The 17,244-nt window shown below is 41.9% G+C and overlaps 1 protein-coding gene and 1 pseudogene across 1 annotated transcript in view; one reads left to right on the forward strand and one right to left on the reverse strand.

Moving 5' to 3' along the window:
- The window catches only part of DSCAM (DS cell adhesion molecule), an 812,825-nt gene that overhangs the window by 708,631 nt on the left and 86,950 nt on the right, over nt 1-17,244 (reverse strand). The gene's annotated exons all lie outside the window — the stretch shown is intronic.
- On the forward strand, nt 14,505-14,626 carry LOC119619472 (small nucleolar RNA U3; annotated as a pseudogene).

Below are 17,244 nucleotides of genomic sequence, written 5' to 3' on the forward strand. Positions count from 1 at the left end.
TTCTCTCCAGGATAGATAATGAAAGTCACAAAACAAGTCTTAAAAATGTTTTAAAAATCAAAATCGTATGTGTCTTTTCTGACCACCATGGAATAAAACTAAAAATCAATAACAGAAGAAATGTTGGAAACTCAAAGTTCATGGAAATTAAGTAACATGCTCCTCAGCAACAAAAGGGTCAATGAAGAAATTAAAGATAAAATTTAAAAATGTCTTGATGCAAATGAAAATGTGCACACAACATACCAAAACCTATGGGATATAGCAAAAGCAGTTCTAAGAGGGAATTTTATTGTGATAAATGCCTAAATCAAAAAGGTAGAAAGATCTCAAATAAATAATCCAATGTCACAACTCCAGAATTTAGAAAAACAAGGACAAACTGAACCCCAAATTAGAAGGGAGAAAATAACAAAAATCAGAGCAGAAACAAACAAAATAGAGGTTTTTAAAACAATACAAAAGATCAAGAAAACAAGGAGGGATCTTTGTTTAAACAAAAAATTCAACAAATCTTAAGTTAGACTGTCTAAGGAAAAAGAGATAGGACTCAAATAAATAAAATCAGAGATGAAAATGAAACATTACAACTGATACTACAAAAATGTAAAGGACCATAAGAGACTATTATAAATGTCTTTATGCCAAGAGATTGGAAAATCTAGAAGAAATTAATAAATTTTGGATACACACAACCTACCAGGATTAAATCATGAAGAAACAGTAAACCTTAATAGACCAATAATGAATGACCAGATTGAAGCAGTACTAAAGAATCTCCCATTCAAAAAACTCCCAGGACTTAATGGTATTACTAATAAGTTCTACCAAACATTTAAAGAAGGTCTACAACTAATCTTTCTCACAAGAATTCTACCAATACTTCCAAAAAATTGACAAGGTGGGAACACTTCCAAACTCATTCTATGAGGCCAGCACTACCCTGATCCAAAAATCAGAAAACAACAAAAAAGGAAACTATAGGCCAATATTCCTGATGAACACAGATGCAAAAAAATCCTCAAGAAAATACTAGCAAATCGAATTCAATAATACATTAAAAAGATAATTCACCATGATCAAGTGGGATTCATCACAAAGATGCAAGAATGATTCAATATACACAAATCAAGAAACACAATATTACCACATTAACAGAATCAAGGCCAAATCCATATGATAATTCAATCGATGCTGGAAAAAAAAATTTGATAAAATTCAATTCCTTCATGATAAAAGTCCTCCAGAAATTGGGTATAAAAAACAACACACCTCAATTTAATAAAGGCCCTATACGACAAATCCACAGAGAACATCATACTGAGCAGGAAAAAGTTGAAAACTTTATTTCTAAGATGTAGAACAAGACAAAAATGCCCACTTTCACCACTTTTGTTCAACATAGCACTGAAGATTCTTTCCAGAGTAATTAGGCAAGGGAAAGAAAGAAAAGCCATCCAAATTAAGAAAACAGGGAGTCAAATTTTCCCTGTTTGCAGACAACATCATCACAGTTAGATAGATAGGTAGAGAAAAGCCTAAAGACTCCACCAAAAATATTTAGAATAAATGAATTTGGTAAAGTTGCAGGATACCAAATTAACATATAAAAATCTGTAGTGTTTGCTATATGCCAACAGCAAACTATTTGAAATTGAAATCGAAAAAGTAATTCCATGTACAATAGTTACAAGATATAAATAAAATACCTATAAACTTAACTAAGGAGGTGAAAAATCCCTACAATGAAAACTATAAAACACTGATGAAAGAAATCAAAGAGGACAAAAAAAAAAATTAGAAAGATATTCCATGTTCATGGATTGAAATAATTAATGTTGTAAAAATATACATATTATCCAAAGTGATCTACAGATTTAATGCAATCTCTATCAAAATCTCAATGACATTCTTCACTGCAATAGAAATAACAATCCTAAAATTCATATGGAAATGCAAAAGATCCTGGATAACTAAAGCAATCCTCAACAAAGAGAACAAAGCTGCAGGCATCACTCTATCTGATGAAAATATACTGCAGAGCTATAGTAACCAAAACAGGATGACACTGGCATAAAAACATAGAGAACCTAGAAATAAATATATGTATTTATATCCAAATGATTTTCAACAAAGGTGCCAAAAGTACTCACTGGGGAAAGGACAGTATCCTCAATAAATGGTTCTCGGAAACTGGATATCCACGTGCAGAACAATGTAACTAGATTATTATCTCCATATTTGAAAATCAACTCAAAAAAGATTAGAAGCTTAAGTGTTAGGACCCTAACTATGAAACTGCTAGAAGAAAACATAGAGGAAATGCTTCATGGAATGGGGCAGGGATTTTTTAAATAAAACCTCAAAAGCACAGACAACAAGAGCAAAAATAGACAAATGGAATTATATCGAATTAAAAATCTTTTGCACAGCAAAGGAAACGATCAACAGATTGAAGAGACAACTTACAGAATGGGAAAAAAAAACTATTTGTGCACTATGCATCTGACAAGGGATTAATATCTAGAATATATAAGGAACTCAATATCAAAAAAGCAAATAATTACATTTAAAAAAGGACAAAAGACCTGAATAGATATTTTTCAAAAGAAGATATACAAATGGCCAAAAAGTATATGAAAAAATGCTCAACATCACTAATCATTGGCGAAATGCAAAACAAAACCACAATGAGGTATCACTTCACCTTAGTTAGAATGGTTATCAAAAATATTAAAAAAAAAAAAAAATTAACAAATGCTGGTGAGGATGTGGAGAAAAGAGAGCTCTTACACACACTGCTGGTGAGAATGTAAGTATAGCCATTACAGAAAGCGGCATGAAAGAGCCTCAAAAATTTAAAAGTAGAAATACCATATGATCCAGCAGTCCCATTACTGGATATATTAAAGGAAATGAAATCAGTGTGTTGAAGGGATGTCTGCACTCGATGTTTACTCCAGCGCTATTCACAGTAGCTGAGAGATGGAATTGACTTAAATGTGCATCTACAGAGGAATGAATAAAGGGCAGCATGTAACTGTCTGAAACCTTGTTACTTCTCCCACCTAGCCTCTCCCCTCTAATCCTTCATTGGATACACTTTTTTTTTTTTTTTTTTTTTTTTTTTTTTTTTTGAGACATGTCGCCCAGGCTAGAGTGCAGTGGCGTGATCTCAGCTCACTGGAACCTCCACCTCCTGGGTTCAAGTGATTCTCCTGCCTCAGCTTCCCGAATAGCTGGGATTACAGGTACCTGCCACCACACCCAGCTAATTTTTATATTTTCAGTAGAGACGGGATTTCACTATGTTGGCCAGGCTGGTCTCAAACTCCCAACCTCAGGTGATCCACCCGTCTCAGCCTCCCAAAGTGCTGGGATTACAGGCATTAGCCACCATGCCTGACCTCATTGGCTCCACTTTCTGCCTCAGCCTCGTAGTCTCTCATTTTAAGCTGGCTTTTGTCCCCTCCACTCCTCTGAACATGGCTCTTGTAGTCACCAGTGGCCTGTGTTTTGCTGTAGCAGTGATAACTGACACTATTGATCATGCCTGGTTTCCCTCTGATAGGAAGTTTCTTGCTGCTTTTTCTAAGTCTCTGTTGCTGGTTCCTACTTCCTGATTTCTAAGTTTTGAAGTATCCCAGCACAGAGTCCCTGGACCTTCTTTCTCTCCCAGTCTCTTTGTACTCACTCCCTTTCTCCCTTTGATCTCACCCATTCTGAAGGTTTTTGGTATTATCTCCAGGCTGGCAGCTCCAAAACTTCCATTGCTCACCCAGACCTCTTATTTAAACTCCAAACTTCCACACCCAACTGCCTGCTCACATCTGCACCAGGATGTGGAATTTGCATCAGAAACTGAACACTCTTCTTACTGAGCCCCGATCTTCCTTCCCTGCCTTCTCTGTTTCCCTATCTCAATGAGCAATCCCTCTGCCATTCTAACTGCTCAGGCTACAGTCCTTGATTCTCACTTTTTTTGTCACCACAAATCCAACCCATCAGAAAATCCTACACCCAGCCTTTACGATGTACCCAGCACGCTGCCCCTTTCCCCATGTCCACACCATCTCTCGTTAGAATGACTAAAATGACTCCCACCTGGAGCCCTCGCTCCAGTCCCCATTCCCCTTCAGCTCTATGCTCAACACAATAGCCAGATAAATCTTGTTAAAGCATAAGTCATATCGCACCATCCTGTTCAAAAACCTCCGACATCCTCTCTGTCCCCATCTCCCCTTCCTATCCCTCCCTTGCTAACCCTGCTCTTGTCACACAGGCTGCTGCAGGCCTTGGTGTTTGCCATTTGCTCTGCCTGAAAAACCTTCTTCCACCCCCGCTGACATCCCTAAGACTCTATCACTTCATTTAGGTTTTCACTCAAGTGCCCCTTCTCAGTGAGACCCACTCTAGCCTATCTGAAACTCCACATCTCCCTTAAAATTACTCTTCTTCACGCTTCAGTTTTGTTCTTTGCACTAATTACGATCCACTAGTCTCCATATTCATTTATCTGATGCATTGCTCTCCCCTACCCACTAGAATAAAGCTACCTTAAGATGAAGGCTTCTGTTTTGTTCACGCTGTATCCCTAGCAGCCAGAAACTAAGTGTGGCATTCAGTAATTTGCCTCGAAAATTTATTTGTTGAATAAATGAACAAACTACACACATCATCATGGATAAATCTCAAAGCAATAATGTTGAGAACAAAGCTAGTCCCAGAAGAACTCTTCCTCTGTGATTCTAATTACATCAAGTTCAAGAGCATGCACATCTTAGCAAAATATTACTTAAGGCTACAAACGTGGTACAACTACAAAGAACATTGAGGATCAGTTAACAAGGAGTTCAGGAGAGGGGTTCCTCCTGTGGGATGGGGTGGAGACGTGATTGGAGAGGAGCACACAGGGGCCTTTTCAAGGACACCCTTCTGTTTCTTAAGTGGGGTTCTATTCGTGTTTATATTTTGTTTGTGTAAAAAAAATTTAAGTTGCATTTTTAAAAGACAAAAAAGACAAAGTGACATTTAAAAAAATCATTGAAGCATAGCAGAGTGCATCACCTCCTTGTAATCCAATATTCATGATATAAATGACCCCCCATCCCCATCTCCTCTGCCACTGATCTGATGCCTCTGTTCTGTCTATCTGCTGCATTACCAGCTCACTGTGCAGCAAATTCACACTATTCGTTGTTAGCTCTATAGCCCAACTGGATGGCAAAACTCATCCCAATGGACAAAATTCCAAGAAGAGTCAAAACAAGAATAAAGTGCAGGTCATCTCTTCTTTTGCATTCCTGACAGCACTTTGTACATGGTAATAATAATCTACCAATTAACTGCATAAGCCACATGGTTTTATTCTAGTGTGAAGGTTTGTATCCAGAAAGCAGAGAAGGCTCCCTAAGACTGCCAAGAGTGGATGTTTCCTTTCTGCTGTACCCTCTCCTTTTCTCCAAAGCCACCTCAGCCATTCCTCCTGACCGAGCACAGCTGGGGCCCTCTCCTAGGTTGGCTTAATGAGGTGGAGCCCTCCCTGTGGCATGGAATCCACACACATTCCTGCAGCCAAATGCTGCATCAAGAGGCAGGGACCACGTTTAATGTTTTTCCTTAGGAAACTGACCTGTGTCTCCACCAATATTTGACAATTTGGCAAGAGGATCAACCAGATTTGAGGCAATATGTGACAAAATATGCAGTTATTTTTAAAATACTTTTATAGATTGGGTGCAGGGACTCGTATTTGTAATCCTAGATACTGATAAGGCTGAGGCAGGAGGAGCACCTGAGCTCAGGAGTTTGAGGTCACAGTGAGCCATGATTGCATCACTGTACTCTAGCCTGGGCATCAGAGCAAGACCCTGTCCAACAAGAACAACAACAACACAAAAACTGTTCTAAAACTGGATAAGAATGCAGATGTTCAAAGGAAGCCCTGAAAATAAAGCTCAATGTTAAAAAGCTGGAAGTAAGGAATTACAAAAGGAAGGAAAGAAGAAGAGAAGGGGAGAAGGAAAGAAGGAAAGAGGGAAGCAAGGAGGAAAGGCAAATGTTTTGTTCATCCTTAGAAACATTTACATAATAGACACAAATAAGCATTTGTTGAATGAATGAATGGATGAAATAGATGTGAGGCAATGGGAGAAAATATGGACTTACACCCTGTCACGTGGTCTGCACCTGAATCTACACAACAGACCCCCTCAGCCTCCACCACGTGACAGAGCTCAGGGAGCCCAGCCTTCTTCTATCACCTCAATGCCAGACTTGCTCCATTTTGGACACCAGCTTATCTGTGCTTCTGGTACCCCAGAGGTGCTTCATGAACCTACTGTTTTATTTACTTAATACGTGTTTGAGGAGAATATCTGCAAGGATTCCTCCAATTTAGTATATCAGGAGGTGTTCCTTGGTCTGTTAGTTCCCAGAAAATGACTTCATTCCATGGAAAATCTGGTTGTCCATGGTTAGTCCAATGTGGTGACACAAAATGGAAATCCTTAAAACTAAAAAAAGAATTACAATCATTTAACAAAGACAATGAAACTGAAACATCATCAATCATAGTTTAGGAAATCAATTTGTAATGAAAAAACATTTAGTATGGGAGAAGGCAGTGAGTATATTATCTATGGAAAGATGAAGCAACACATCTATACAAAGGGTCAACAGATAAAATGGACACATCTTTAGACCTGTATTATACTGAATTTAAACCACACACATTGGTAAGAAATAGACAAATCCATTTCCAAACTAATTGGATTGTTGGGTGCACATTACTCTCAGAGTAGCCAGAGGTAGCACTTCAAACTAATGGTAGTAATTGCTTTTAAACAACCTTTAGATAAGTACAGTCATCTTAAATGTCCTATTTAGCTCCCTTTCCTATTGTAGAAATTACGCTATAGATCAGCCTAACGGGGAACCCACACCTAATAGACATACAAAGGACAATTAGAAGAGTCGAGAAGTAAAAAGCAAAAACTGAAGTTTCATAGAACGAATGAAGACAAACAAAAATCTGAACTGCACCTGGAGTGGAGCTGGGGGCTTTGTCACCGTTACAGTGCAAGGTTCTGCAGCTGGTTGGCTTTATGACCTTGAGCTTCCACTTAACCTGTCCACACTTTCAGTTTTCATCTACAAATTGAAGGGGGTTGTGCAAGCCTTTGACATTTCTTTCAGTTGCTATGGGCAGGGAACCTATGAACATAACAGTGACAAAAATGGCAAGAAACAGCGGTGAGGTCTTCTTGTCATCATGCCAGCTCCTCCTCTCGTGCTCAGACTCCACTGTGGGGGAGCAACAGCCCACCAGACCCTCGGACCCATCCTCCATGTTTCTGCCAGCTCTGCCACTATTTGAGTCCTCCTGATTTTACCAGCACCTGCTCTTCTTCCCCCATGCCCAGTACCACTACGACAGCCTCCTTTCTGTTTTCTGCTCATCATTATTCCCCTAAAACACACAACAGGTGCAATACTTTTGATATATTGAATGTCTCTACCTTCAGAATCCCCCAGAAGAAGACTGAGACAGGGATTCAAGCGAAAGTAGTTTATTTGAAGTAGCTGGTTTCAAGAAACACAGGCAGGAAAGGAGGCAAGTGAACAATAAAAGGAAGATGGTCAATGAAGGGCACATTATGGCAAGTCGCCACTATGAGAAACGGCAGCTTCATCTCTTGGAGACACTGAGAACCAGAGCAGGACTTTGCCTCAGTTACTCTTCCTGAAAGCCTAGCTAGCTGAGGTTTACATCACCAACTCCGGCTGTCACTGGCCATGGCTGCTCTCAGGAGTCCATCTCAGGCACTTTCACCTGCCAAAGAGAGTCCTTAAGTGAAGTGTTGCTACTGGGCAGCTGGAAGTGCTGCCAGGAAATGGCAAGGAGGTGAGAGGATCCAGGCAGGCACCAACAGCACCTGTGACACCACCAGTCATTTTTGTTTCTTAATTGTCCTGTGTCTCCTTCACACACCGAGTTGATGGCAACCATTGCTTCAAAGACAGACGCAGCCTAAAATAGACTCTCGGTTTTGCTCTGAGTTTCTGATTTGTTTCTCGAGTCTGTGGTAAGCATTCAATTTGTAAGTCTGGATTTATAGGACAATTGAGAGGGAAAAGGGTTTTCTAAATTCCCAAAGCCTCCTTCTATATTAAGGGAGAGCAAGGGTTGGAGGTTGATGGAGTTTTGCCACAAGACGTGGTGTGGAGAAGACTCCGAATATGACTCAGGACAGAGTTCCTACAACACGCAAGAGGAAGGGAGATGACGCAGGGGGCAGGACATGGAGAGATTTGGGGGATAAGGATGAGGTTAAGATGTTGCCTGGGGGCCAGTCATGGTGGCTCAGGCCTGTAATCCCAGCACTTTGGGAGGTGGAGGTGGGTGGATCACAAGGTCAGGAGTTCAAGACCAGCCTGGCCAACATGGTGAAACACTGTCTCTACTAAAAATACAAAAATTAGCTGGGCATGGTGTTGCATGCTTATAAACCCAGCTACTTGGGAGACTAAGGCAGTAGAATCACTTGAACCCAAGAGGCAGAGGGTGCAGCGAGCTGAGATCATGCCATTGCACTCCAGCCTGGGTGACATAGCAAGACTCTGTCCCCACCTGCCAAAAATAAACATTTTTTTTAAAAAAATTTTTTTTTTTAAGATGTTGCCTAGGTTCTTGAGAGGCATCTTAGCTTTGAGGGTGGTTGTGGTTTGAGATGATAGAAACTGGATTGACAGGGGTGGAGAAAAGGAAAGGGAAGGTCTCCCCTACCCTGAGAGGCCATAGCAGAGTGAAAATGGTGGAATAAAAAGATAAGGCAGAGAGCAGGACTGAGTTAGCACCCCGGCCCCCCACACTGTAGGTGAGTTGTGTAGTGGATTTCAAAGTTTCTTGATGTGAATTTAAGAGCAAAATGAGATACTCATTTTGAAACAAGTTTATTTGAAAGTTTGTGGCACCTCCCCCATCTCCTCCTCCTGCTCTGGCCATAGGAGCTCCCTGCTCCCTCTTTGCCTTCTGCCATGATTCCAAGCTTCCTGCGGCCTCCCCAGAAGCTGAGCAGATGCCAGTATCATGCTTCTTGTACAGCCTACAGAACCATGAGCCAATTAAACCCCTTTTCTTTATAAATTACCCAGTCTCTTTTGTTTGTCTGAGTTGGAGTCTTGCTCTGCCGCCTTGGCTGGAGTGCAATGTCATGATCTCGGTTCATTGCAATCTCTGCCTCTCAGGGGCAAGCGATTCTCCTGCCTCAGCTTCCTGAGTAGCTGGGATTACAGGCTCCTGCCACAATGCCCAGCTAATTTTTGTATTTTTAGTACAGACGGGATTTCATCATGTTGGTCAGGCTTGTCTTGAGTTTCTGACCTCAAGTGATCCACCCATCTCGGCCTCCCAAAGTGCTGGGATTACAGGCATGAGCCACCACGCCCGGCCCACGTATTTCTTTATGGCAATGCAAGAATAGACTAATACACTGTACTAGACACTTCATATTTTACTTCTTATATCCTACAACTCACAGCCATAGGAGGGAGGTATTATTAATCTTATTTTATAAATGAGGAAGCTGAGGCACAGAAAGGTTGGTCAAAGGTCATAGAGTTTGCATGTCTTGGAGGTAGTATTGCAAGCCAGGCAATATAACGCCCAAGTCTGCAATTTATCTCTAGAATATTTCCAATTCAGTCCGTAAGGAAGACTGCCCATCACATGCTCATGTGTATATATTGTTACTCTTCTGCATGTATGAAAGGTCATGTCACTCAGCTTCCATGGCAGACTATTTGCAAAAATGGCTGCAATAAATTCTCTCATTCCTCATGCATGCCCTGTGCAATGTGACTTGGTTGTTCCCCCGACTTCTCTACTCCTTGAATCTGGAATTGGCCATGCAACTTGCTTTAGTCACAGGAATATTGCCAGATGTGATGCAAGCAGTTGGGAAGGGCATGAGCATTGTGGCTTGCTGGGACATGGGTCCACCACCCAAGTACTAGGCTGGGCTAGTCCACCAGAGGGTAAAGAGCATGTGCTGAGGCCCAGTCATGCCTGCCATCCCATTTGAAGCCTGGACACGTAAGAGAGTCAAGAGAGAACCTCTCCTTACTAGAAGAGCTGTACAGCTGCCCCCACAGAATCATGAGAAATCATAAATGTTTGCCACTTTGGGCCACTAAGTTTCGGCATCAAATCTTGATTGAATCCTATGTATGGAATACTGTTTCATGTGGGAGAAAACACATACATCCATCACAGTGGACAGAATTTTGTCCCCCTAAAAGATAAGTTCAAGTCCTAACACCCAGTACCCATGGATGTGACCTTATTTGGAAATAAGAACTTTGTGGATGCCATCAAATTAAGATGAGGTCCTACTGGATTACAATGATCTCTAATTCAATGACTGGTACCCTTATAAGCTGCTATAAAGACACATGCACACTTATGTTTATTGCGGCACTATTCACAATAGCAAAGACTTGGAACCAACCCAAATGTCCATCAATGACAGACTGGATTAAGAAAATGTGGCACATATACACCATGGAATACTATGCAGCCATAAAAAAGGATGAGTTAATGTCCTTTGCAGGGACATGGATGCAGCTGGAAACCATCATTCTCAGCAAACTATCGCAAGAACAGAAAACCAAACACCGCATGTTGTCACTCATAGGTGGGATTTGAACAATGAGAACACTTGGACACAGGAAGGGGGACATCACACACCGGGGCCTGTCGTGGGGCGGGTGGAGAGGGGAGGGATAGCATTAGGAGATATATCTAAGGTAAATGACGAGTTAATGGGTGCAGCACACCAACATGGCCCATGTATACATATGTAACAAACCTGCACGTTGTGCACATGTACCCTAGAACTTAAAGTATAATAAAAAATTAAAAATAAATAAATAAATAAAGAGGAGGAAAATCTGGACAAAGACCCAGAGAGGCAGAGACAGACCCACAGGGAGAACTTGGTATGATGGATACGATGACAGGGACTGAGAAGGCAGCCACCAGCAGCCACAGAGAGATCTGAAGCAGACTCCCGCCCAGAGCCTCAGAGGGAGACCACCATGCCCACACCTTGACTTCAGACTTCTGGCCTCTAGAACTATGACACAATAAATTCCTTCTGTTTCAGGCCACCCAATGTGTGGCACTTGGTTATGGCTGTCCTAGGACGTTAATATATAGCCTGAGAAATGCAGGAAAAGGGACTGGGAAAAAGAAAGAGGAACACAAAATAAAGGCCTAAAACCGAGATACAGAGGACAGGAGATGTGGTGATTTCTGGCATCAAGTGGAAAGAATTTTAGTTACATTTTCTTATTTTGGGGGGTCTATTTATGGTTTTCCTTTGAACCCCTCAGGCCAACTCTGGTTTTGTCATCAGCTGCTTGCTTAGGTGAGGATGAGGGGAGGCAGCTTGGTTCCTTGGGGAAGCTGGAAGCTAACCTGGCTCCTAAAAGGACCTCTACCCCAAAACGTCACCCCCCAAATGGTCTTGTCTTCCTCCCAATCAAGACACTCTTGGTTCAAGAGAAATGGGATTCTTCAGCGGGCCTAATGAAGACCCTCGTGCCCTGACAGATGATACACTGTAGCATCTTAAAGATGTTAAGGATAACTTTTGATTTTTAGCCCTTTATCTGACCCACAACCAAACATTTATTCTCGTTAATAGATCATCATAAACAAAGAACGCAAGTGTGCTTGTGACAGTCCTTAGAGTAGAGGGATCTGGACTGCACAAGGCTGCCTGGAAGGGGTGTGAAATGGGGTAGCGAGGAGGGGCAAAGAGGAGAGGGAGAGAAGGGTAGAGAGAAGGGACACACGGCTCCTCCCAGCCTGGGGCCTTTGCTCTTAGCCCCATCCTGTCCCATCTCTTGGCACTGAGTCTCCCAGACCATCCAAGAGGATTCCAGGTTGGATTCCACAGTCCCCAGGCTCCCAGCCTCCCAGCTCCAAGCCTATCCTGAGTGCCCATCCCACTCCCGCCACTCTCCATGACCCCACGCATCGCGACTCTTCCCTGCCCTCAACTGCTCCAAGCATCATGGTCACCTGGTAGCCGGCTCTACTCTGAATTCCTCATTGCCTCTGGAATCTCTTCAGGTTGGATTACATCTTTTTAAGCCTGAATAAAAAAACCAACTGAATGATCTTTAAAGTGCACGTGACTCCCTTGTGCCCTTGTGATAACATGGATAAATACCCATATCCCTGGGGGCAGCCTGCCGGCTGACCTGCCTATCTCTCTGCCCCCCAGTCAAGGTGCACCTGCAGGCTGATTATGCACATAGATATGGCAGGGAGCGGGCTGTCCAGACTCTTCTGTGCTGCCCTCAATTTGTTGGGTTGGTTGCTGGGGCTAGCCTCAGAGCACGTGCTAAAGGAGCATGAGAACCACTCTGGCGTCAGTCCAGGACTTCAAAGCCAGCTCCCCATCCCTCCTGCCATCATCCCATGAGCCTGCCCCTGGCAGCAGTCATTACACAGCCTGGGGTGCCAGTCTTTGCTTCCCTCCTTTTCCTTCCTCACTGCCACCTTCTATCTCCATCACTGTCCCAGATGAAAATCCAGCCATCGCCCTCCACACATCAAAAGGGGGAGGTGATGAGAAGGGCATTCATTTTCCTGCCTCCATGAGGAATCAGGAGCTGAACTGGATACGTTCACATTTATTTATTTATGAGATGGAGTCTCGCTCTGTCACCAGGCTGGAATGCAGTGGCGTGATCTTGGCTCACTGCAATCTACGCCCCCCAGGTTCAAGCAATTCTTCAGCCTCAGCCTCCCGAGTAGCTGGGACTACAGGTGCATGCCACCACACCCAGCTAATTTTTGAAATTTTATTTTTATTTTTTTTAGTAGAGAGAGACAGGGTTTCGCCATGTTGGCCAGGATTGTCTCAATCTCTTGACCTCATGATCTGCCCGCTTCGGCCTCCCAAAGTGCTGGGATTACAGATGTGAGCCACCGCGCCCGGCCACGTTCACATTTATTGATTCAGTTGGCCCTTGCTTCACACCTGCTTCAAATATTTCAGAATTCCTCCTGTTTTTTATGTTACGAAACTGAGGCTGAGAGAGGTGACGTTAGTGTGCACGGGAGCCACAGGTCATACAGAATTTGTGCTTGATTCTCACCTGCCTTACCCTAGAGACACTGTTTTCTTTCTTTCTGTCCAACTGCAGAGGTCCTGGGCACAGGCCAGTCACGGAGTAAGAATGGACCATTTAACAAGCACTCATAGCCACCAGCAGTCACTGCTTTGCCACTTTCAAGCAGGCGAGAGTCAAGGAAGCCTCAGCAGCTGTGGCATTTTGCCACCCAGGTAGAGGAATTTTGCTTTTCTGCAAATCTCTCCTCTTGTGATCATTGACTGATGCCTGGCTTGGCTGTCCTGTTTTTCTGGGAAGTTGGATATGATTCTCATGCCAGGTCTCTGGCTACAGCTCATGGACTGTGCCTGGCCTCCAGAATCTTCCCCCTTCTGCACCTGGCCCCAAGCCTTCTTTCTAATACATCCCTTCACCTTCCCAGCTGGGACAGGATCCCCAAGACACCTCACTTGAGATTCAACACGATCAGTCCCCAGAGTGTGTGCATGTGACACTGTGGAGCCTGAAGCTGATGCACTTACTTATAATCACAACATTCCCAAAGCACAACTTGAGTTTGGCTCTTTGCCTTCCTTCTCCTGGAATGCAAGAGTCACTGCTGAATTTCTACCCCCACCTAGCCAGGCAAGTCCTTATGGAAAGAGCCAGTCTGGCATCTGAACTCAGTGAATGACTTCAAGTTAAACCCGAGGCTGCATCCATGATCCTTCCAAGTAGTGGACTTTATCATCCGTCAGTCTGGCTCATCACGAAGACGCAGTTTTGCTAAACCTAAGTACAGCTCTTGTCTGCTCCAAGTCTCCCAGCTTGGTACCTGTTATCAAATGTTTTTAGAAGAGAGTCTGTTTCCTTATCTTTTCTGGCTTCTAGAATCTACATGTATTCCTCGGTTCATGGCCCCCCCCCACCCCTCTATTTTCAAAGCCAACAACATAGCATCTCTGTCTCTGTCTCTCTCTCTCTCTCTACCCCCTCCCTCTTTTTCTCTCTCCTCCACCCCTCCCTCTCTCATCTTATATTTGAACACAGATGTGCACTACAGGGAAAACATCATGTGATCATGAATACAGACATCTACCAGCCAAGGAGAGAGGCCTGGAACAGATCCTTCCCTCACAGCTCTCAGAAAAAAAGAAAAAAAAAGAAAAAAAAAGAAAAAAAACCAAACCTGTTGACACCTTAGATCTTGAACTTCGAGCCTTCAGAACTGCAAGTCACAGCAAACTTCTCTTGTTCAAGCCTCTCAGTTCGTGATGCTTTATTAACAGCCCTAACAAACTAACACAGAGAGGAAAGCTCCCAATTAGAGAGTGTTCTGCTACATTTACTTTTTTTAAAAAAGGACTTATCAGAAGAATACTTTCAGGGATCATTTCTATAGTTCATTACTAGAGAAGTTTCTCTAAACATGTAGAGCATCAAAACCACACAACTACACGCAAACCGAACAAGCTGCTCCTCAATGACTACTGGGTAAGTAAAAAAATTAAGGCAGAAATAACCAAGTTATTTGAAACCCATGAGAACAAAGATACAATGTACCAGAATCTCAGGAACACAGCTAAGGCAGTATTTAGAGGGAAATTTATAGCACTAAATGCCCACATTAGAAAGTGGGAAAGATGTAAAATCGACACCCCAACGTCATAATTTAAAAAACTAGAGAAGCAAGAGCAAATACATTCAAAACCTAGCAGAAGACAAGAAATAACTAAGATCAGAGCAGAACGGAAGGAGATAGACACACGAAAACACCTTCAAAATATTAATGAATCCAGGAGCTGGTTTTTTGAAAAGATTAACAAAATATACCATTAGATAGACTAATAAAGAAGAGAGGAGAATCAAATAGACACAATAAAAATGATAAAGGGGATATCACCACTGATCCCACAGAAATACAAACTACCATCAGAGAATATTATAAAAACCTCTACACATATAAACTAGAAAGTCTAGAAGAAATGGATAAATTCCTGGACACATACACCCTCCCAAGATTAAACCAGGAAGAAGGTGAATCCCTGAATAGACCAATAACAAGTTCTGAAATTGAGGCAGTAATCAATAGTCTACCAGCCAAAAAAAGCCCAGGACCAGACAGATTCACAGCCAAATTCTACCAGAGGTACAAAGAGGAGCTGATACCATTCCTTCTGAAACTATTCCAAACAATAGAAAAAGAGGGACTCCTCCCTAACTCACTTTGTGAGGCCAGGATCATCCTGATACCAACCCTGATAGAGACACAACAAGAAAAGAAATTTTCAGGCCAATATCCCTGATGAACATCGATGCAAAAATCCCCAGTAAAATACTGGCAAGTCAAATCCAGCAGCACATCAGAGACCTTATCCATCATGATCAAGTCGGCCTCATCCCTGGGATGCAAGGTTGATTCAACATACGCAAATTAATAAATGTAATCCATTCCATAAACAGAACCAATGACAAAAACCACATGATTATCTCAATAGATGCAGAAAAGGACTTTGATAAAATTCAAAACACCTTCATGCTAAAATCTCTCAATAAACTAGGCCTTGATGGAACATGTCTCCAAATAATAAGAGCTATTTATGACAAACCCATAGCTAATATCATACTGAATGGGCAAAAGCTGTAAGCATTCCCTTCGAAAACTGGCACAAGACAAGAATGCCCTCTCTCACCACTGCTATTCAATATAGTATTGGAAGTTCTGGCCCGAGCAGTCAAGCAAGAGAAATAAATAAAGGGCATTCAAATAGGAAGAGAGGAAGTCAGATTGTCTCTGTTTGCAGATGACATGATTGTATATTTAGAAAACGCCATCGTCTCAGCCCAAAAACTCCTTAAGTTGATAAACAACTTCAACAAAGTCTCAGGATACAAAACCAATATGCAAAAATCACAAGCACTCCTATACACCAACAATAGACAAGCAGAGAGATAAATCATGAGTAAACTCCCATTCACAATTGCTACAAAGAGAATAAAATACCTGGGAATACAACTTACAAGGGAGGCGGTAAGACCTCTTCAAGGAGAACTACAAACCACTGCTCAAAGAAGTAAGAGAGGACACAAACAAATGGAAAAACATTCCATGCTCATGGACAAGAAGAATCAATATCGTGAAAATGGCAACACTGCCCAAAGTAATTTATAGATTCAATGCTATTCCCATCAAGCTAACATTGACTTTCTTCACCAAACTAGAGAAAACTACTTTAAATTTCATATGGAACCAAAAAAGAGGCTATATAGCCAATAGAATTCTAAGCAAAAAGAACAAAGCTGGAGGCATCATGCTACCTGACTTCAAAATATACCACAAGGCTACCGTAACAAAAACAGCATGGTTCTGGTACCAAAACAGATATATAGACCAATGGAACAGAACAGAGGCCTCAGAAATAACACCACACATCTACAACCATCTGATCTTTGGAAAACCTGGCAAGAAAAAGCAATGGGGAAAGGATTCCCTATTTAATAAATGGTGCTGGGAAAACTGGCTAGCCATATGCAGAAAACTGAAACTGGACCCCTTCCTTACACCTTATATAAAAAATTAACTCAAGATGGATTAAAGACTTAAACATAAAACCTAAAACCATAAAAACCCTAGAAGAAAACCTAGGCAATACCATTCAGGACATAGGCATGGGCAAAGACTTCATGACTAAAACACCAAAAGCAATGGCAACAAAAGCCAAAATTGACAAATGGAATCTAATTAAACTGAAGAGCTTCAGCTCTATAAAAGAAACTATTATCAGAGTGAACTGGCAACCTACAGAATGGGAGAAATTGTTTGCGATCTATCCATCTGACAAAGGGCTAATATCCAGGATCTACAAAGAACTTAAACAAATTTACAAGAAAGAAACAAACAACCCCATCAAAAGGTGGGTGAAGGATACGAATAGACACTTCTCAAAAGATATTTATGCAGCCAAAAAACATGAAAAACAGCTCATCATCACTGGTCATTAAAGAAATGCAAATCAAAGACACAATGAGATGCCATCTCAAGCCAGTTAGAATGGTGATCATTAAAAAGTCTGGAAACAACAGATGCTGGTGAGGATGCAGAGAAATAGGAAC

This window comes from Chlorocebus sabaeus, chromosome 2 (assembly GCF_047675955.1).
Source record: "Chlorocebus sabaeus isolate Y175 chromosome 2, mChlSab1.0.hap1, whole genome shotgun sequence".
NCBI lineage: Eukaryota > Metazoa > Chordata > Mammalia > Primates > Cercopithecidae > Chlorocebus > Chlorocebus sabaeus.